This window comes from Triticum dicoccoides, chromosome 2B, assembly GCF_002162155.2.
Source record: "Triticum dicoccoides isolate Atlit2015 ecotype Zavitan chromosome 2B, WEW_v2.0, whole genome shotgun sequence".
Classification (NCBI taxonomy): domain Eukaryota; kingdom Viridiplantae; phylum Streptophyta; class Magnoliopsida; order Poales; family Poaceae; genus Triticum; species Triticum dicoccoides.
The window spans coordinates 814,302,507-814,308,824 of NC_041383.1; the positions used below are offsets into that span (position 1 = coordinate 814,302,507).

The window sequence follows — 6,318 nt, forward strand, 5'->3', positions numbered from 1 at the left end:
AGAATATTCCATTTTCATTGCCTTTCGGATGTTTTACGCCATAGACATGTGTTTGCAGTCCGAAGAAACCCCGTGCATCATACTCTACTTGATCAAAGGCCAGAAGGTGGACGTGGGAAAGGCGGTGATAATGAACCCATTGCAACCCACGTTCCACAACCAGCCGATCCCTGCTGGGCACTTCAGGGTTAACTTGTCCAGTGTGAAATCGGGGCACGAGGATTTGCCTCCTCCAGTACGGCATGTGGGAGAAGACGATAAGACCCCGCCACGGATTGGAAGCTGCAAGGGTTGGGTGCTGCTGTGGCCGAAGAATCTTCTTCGTCTGGAGTCGGCCAAGAGCACACCAATAACCACACATCAACAAGCATGTGCGGACACCACCACCCCGCCTATGCAATTACCAGCTCCTGTAATGTCGGGTGAGAGCGGCGGACGACGTGATGAAGGGGGTGCAATAGTACTGCCTGATGTAATCGGTCCTGTAAAACAGAGAATGGATGATGAGACGGAAGTCGACCCAATGGCTTTCCTCAATAGAAAGGCGTATGACTGTGACTTAGATATGATGAGTCAACCATATGACGAATCGGGCTATTAGCATGTTAATGATGATATGGATGATCTGCCTGGGCAGGAATGTCGTAACAGGGATTGCAAGAAGCACCTCTTGATGAAATCGTCACAGGACGCGCCGGAAGATGCCGCCTCAACACAGCCACAACTAGCCGGGGGTCATATAGTGCTTAGCTCGACAACACTGGGGCAGGGGTTAAGGAAGGGTATGGAAGGTGTGCCCAAGAAAAAGGAGACGAAGAGACCGGGGAAGATAACTGCCTCCAAACAAGCCAGAGCACATAGCAGCCAGGCGATGGATTCTGAAGAGCGTGTACCCGTGAAAGGTGCGGCCATGTTCCATCTCACAGGCGAGCCAATGCTACCGCCGAAACCGTTGGAGGCACTATCAGGGGATCTCATGAGACTACACGACCATGTGCTGTTCACTGAGAAAATCCTACTAGCCTCGAAGGATCCAGGATATCCGACATACGCGGCTCGTGTGCCTGAGGGGAAGTGCTACATTGACACACGGCCCACGGAGGTGTTCTTCCTGTGGTTTGACCATATCTTTGAGATGTTTCTGACAAGGCGGCTCGATTTTACAATCGTCCGCCTTTTTGCGCTACATATGAGCTCAGTCATGAAGAGAGAAGAAGTCTCGCAAATCTGTGTGGCGGATCCGCACTACATGCACGAGTCTTTCTTGAGTCTCGGCGACTTTGAGTGTGAAACTTGTAGGGAGTACCTCCAAAACTTCATGTTACAGAATAAGGACCAGGAAATTGTCCTCCTAGCTTATCATCCAAAGTAAGTCAGTTCTGGACAACCCTTTCATACATTTCAATCATTCCTTATCACTCATATGGAGAATAATTTGAGGTGCCTTTTCCCTGCAGCAACGGGCGTGCCGTCCTTATCGTTCTTTACCCGCGAGTCTCCCACACCGTGTATTTCGACCCTTCCAGAGACTTCGAGAAAAAGGACTACACCCACATAATGAATATTCTAGATGATGCTCCAAAACCAAGCAAAAACCAAGCAAGAAAGATGGATTCTACATCCTCCATCTCATGATTGAGTTCAACACGGATCACGAAAAGCTTCGTATCACAAACAGAAATGATGATCATATCCACAAGTGGGTAGAATCTCATGGAGAAGCGGATTATAAACTTAGAGATGACTTCTTTCGCATCCAAAGGGACATTGCAACGATCGTCATGAAAGAAGTCGTTGATGAGAAGGGGATGTTCCACCACGGCCCTATATCGCGAGCTGATGTCCGAACTCACATAGGCAGAAGCGTCATGACCTCACGCTGTTCAAGAAGCTAGGGTCCATCCTCGATGATATGGAAGGATGTAACTTCTAGTGATTTACGATGCCGATGATGAGGATATGTGTCGGTTGAACTTGTATAGTTTTTGTAGAGATGACACTTTGTGATGTCCATGGTCCCTGCCGAACTTGCGTAACGCTACTTTGTTAGTTTGGGTACGATGATCTACGTACCTCTAGTTAATTAGTTTCTGTACTGTATGTTGCGTCCAGTTGCTAACCCTTTCTATTTCGTGTTGCTACAGTATATTTTGTTGCATATTATTGTACATCCTCTTGATGGAGATACATCTCTAACAGGTACCTAGCTTCTTTATGGCGAGATGGAAGTGCCATGTCGTGTACAAAGGGAAGGTTCCGGGGGTGTACAACGAGTGGACTGAGTGTCAGGCACAAGTGAATGGGGTCTCGGGCGCCAGCCATAAAGGCTTCAAAAGCAGACAAGAAGGAGAAGCTAGTAACTTGAGGTTCATGCTAGCGCGAGAGAGGACTCATAACCGCCTCCTCACATTCACACTAGCGCGAGAGAGGATTCTTGTATAAAGCCTGTTCAAATACAAAACAAATATGCAGGAAAAAAAATCAAAAACTACTAAAATTAGCAGTAGCGAGTGGAGAAAAGTTAGCAGCAGCATGCCAGTAGCAGTAGCGTGTCCAGGCAAAGCGCGATAGAGCTATTAGCAGTATCAAGCTTCCGTACAGCACACTGCTGCTACACTTGTATATTAGTAGCACGGGCGTACACGCGCTGCTGCTACGGATTAGCTGTAGCGCCTTATCAGTAGCGCCGGCTCCCACGCTACTGATGTACCTAGAACCCGCGCTGCTGCTAGGATTATCCCTAGTAGTGCACGGGCACATGTAGAACATTTTTAAGGAGAAGATCACGTCCAGGGGTACAAATATGAGTTTGACCAGTGCGTGCAATAGCCATACCTGATTCACTCGACGTGTGGATTCGTTCAACTCTAGTGTACCGATCTCGAACTATGAGGTTCTCTAGGTCTCCTGTGATGTTGTTCGTCGCACCACTATCCAGATAACTGTTGGTGTCGACTCCATACTAGGGCGCTACCATGTTCGCTGTGTGCTCCTCCCCTCCCTAGTAAGAGGAGTCATGAATTCCCATCATTTAAATGCAGGATCTCCAAGCTTGCCACAGATCAAGTAGATCGGGCAGAGGGAATGTTGGTGTAGTTCCTGCCGCCGCCACCGCAACAACCTTTTTTCCCCTGTTTCTGTGGTTAGGAGGCTTGGAGAAGTTGATGCGGGTGTGATCACCACTGCCGGTATGTTTGTTGGGGAAGTTCCATGCGTGATCACCGTCGCCACCATTGTTCTTTTTGAAGCGTCCGCGAGTCGTAACATTGGAAGATAACTGAGAGGATCCGCCGCGCAGAATCATGCGAATCTCGAAGCTCACCACTTGTATATATAGGTCCTTAACCGTGACCTGCTCGACCCTGGAGCACATGGACGAGACCACTAGGTCGAACTCCACATCAAGTAGAGCGAGGATGTGAGAAACAACGTCTTCTTCATCAACCTTCTTCCCTGAAGCAATTAGTTCATCATACAAAGTTCTAATCTTACGGGTTCAATAATGCTGGTGTTGCCCTTCTAAAGGTTTGCCACCGCAATCCGGAAGTTGACAGTCCTCGCACGGGTGTGAGAGGTCAGCATCCCTTGCACCGTGTTCCACAGCTCTACTGTGGTGTGGAAAGTCACCACTTGGATCGCCATCTGGCATGGTAGGGTGTTCAACAGATAGGAAAATTAGAAAACACATGTTTATCATGCACATACCACGCAGAGAACTTCGGGTTGGGAGCCTTGAACTTGGTCTTGCAATCGTCGGAGGTGACTTCAATGGTCATGGGCGGCGCCCTCTGCTTGACGTTGAGGTACTTCAATGGTCAAAACCGCCCTGATTGCTGATAGCATGGTGCCAAGCCATAGAGCTTTGTTCCCTCTCGTGAGCCTCTCTGTTGCGGCGTGCGCAAATGGAGAGGAGGGGAAAGAATTGGAAGAACTTGCCAGGGATGACCTCGACGCCGGCTCTAATTACCATGAAAAAATAGGTGGACGCGCCTCGTATGCCTCGTAGCAGGGACACGTGCGTGTTTAAATAGATCGACAAAGTAAAAAGACAGCAGGTTGTTACTAGTCTTGACCCCTAATCCAAGCTATACAAAGGATAGAATCATATCTAGTCTAACAACCTGGTTAGAGTACAACACAAGTCATCGCACACACATATACATGGTGACATACATGTCACATTACATTTTTTTCGAAAAGGGGCGCTGTATTACTCAAAAGATTTATGCATTACACCCGGCCTCTGCATAACAAGATGCACACAGCCAAATAATGTCCTCTCACACAAACGAAAATTAAAAAAGGCGGAACACAAAGAGACATGTAGAGTCTGTCTAACGCCTAAAACGGAGCGGGACCAATCCTAAGATCATATTGCCACCCATGTTGGATAAAAGTATCACTCACCGTAGCCACCAATCATGTACACACCTCCGTAAACAGGTCTCGATTATCCACGCGTTGTACAGAGGACCATAAACGAAGAGTCTCGGTACATCTCTAGATAACCCGCATCAGAGATGTACTTCTATCTTTAAAAACCTTATCATTTATAAATAGACAAAGCTACCAAATAACGGCTAGCGCTCCCACCCTAAGAAGAGTTCTAAACCTGTAATCAATCCCATGTAACCAGTTGCCAAATATATTAGCAACACTACAAGGATACAAGCCAGAAGCTATTTGGATGACTGACCATATAGAACGAGCCAATTTGCGTTGGAAGAATAAATGTTTTATTGTCTCGTCGTGGTGACAAAAGAAACATTGCAAACTTCCATGCCAATTCCTCTTAATAAAGTTATCTTTAGTAAGAATGACTCCGCGATGAAGATACCATGCAAAGATTTTATTCTTAAGAGGTATCTTCATCTTCCAGATCTTCTTAATATTATCAACTAGCACATCAGACAGGATTAACGCTCTATACATGGACTCAACTGAGAACTGTCCATTCTCATGGAGGTTCGATCGGAATACATCATACCCATGTGACAATTGCACAGTGGATATTTGCTCGAGCAGGATGTTCCATGAATGGAGTCTGGGTCCAATTAAATTTCTTCTAAACGTCACATTTGGCAGAAATGATTCCATTACCGTGGCGATAGTATCACCCTTGTGGCGCACAATGTTGTATAGAGCCGGATATTGTTCCCGGAGTGTGGCATTTCCTAGCCACTTGTCCTCCCAGAATCTAATTTCCGAGCCATCCTTATTAGAGAAGGATCCATAGAAGAAGAAATATTTTTTCGTAGCCATTAGACCTGACAAAAAGTGGGAATCCCCAGGCTTCCAGTATACTTGGGATATCGCCTTGAACTCCACATAGTTCCTCCTTAGGAGGGTTTGCCATACACCATCTCCCGTCAGTAATTTAAACAACCATTCGCCTATAAGGGCCCTATTCTTAACCTCATGGTCATGAATCCCCAACCGCCTTGGTATTTGGGATGGCAAACCACACTCCGTTTAGCCAGTCGATATTTCTTTCGCTCTCTATCTCCTTGCCAAAAGAATCTTGATCAGAAATTATCCAATCTATGTAAAACTCCTTTCGGCAACTGGACAAAGGAAATCATATATAGTACCATATTACTTAGTATTGAATTTATGAGGACCAATCTTCCACCCAGAGATAGCAGTTTACCTTTCCAACTACTAAGTCTTTTTTGCAGTCTCTCCTCGATGTGTTTCCATCCAACATTTGTGAGTCTCCGATAGTGTATCGGTATCCCCAAATATGTGATCGGAAACTGGCCTAACCCGCATCCGAACAGTTCAGCATACAGGTTGGCCTCGTCTTGAGCGTTGCCAAAGGAAAATAATTCACTTTTATAAAAACTGATCTGAATACCCGAGAGTTGCTCAAATGCTGATAAAATTAGTTTCATATTTTTCGCTTTCTCGAGGTCATGATCCATGAAGAGAATCGTGTCGTTGGCATATTGAAGAACAGAGAGACCACCATCAACTAGATGATTAACAACACCATCAATTTGACCATCAACCTTGGCACGCTCAATCATGATTGCTAGCATATCTGCCACTATATTAAATAGCATGGGCGATGTCGAGTCACCCTGTCGCAATCTCTTCTTTGTTTGGAAATAGTGTCCAACATCATCATTGACCTTAATGGAAACACTACCTCCAGAAACGAAGCTATGGATCATAGCACGCCACTCTGCAGAAAATCCTTTCATTCTGAGAGTCTATTGTAGAAAGGGCCACTTGACTTTGTCATAAGCCTTTTCAAAGTCTATTTTGAGTACCACCCCATTCAGCTATTTCTAGTCTAATCCATGGACTGTTTCA

General features: G+C 46.0%; 1 pseudogene; it reads right to left on the reverse strand.

Moving 5' to 3' along the window:
* Positions 1-3,309: 3,309 nt before the first annotated feature.
* Positions 3,310-3,448, reverse strand: LOC119266314 (annotated as a pseudogene).
* Positions 3,449-6,318: the final 2,870 nt, after the last annotated feature.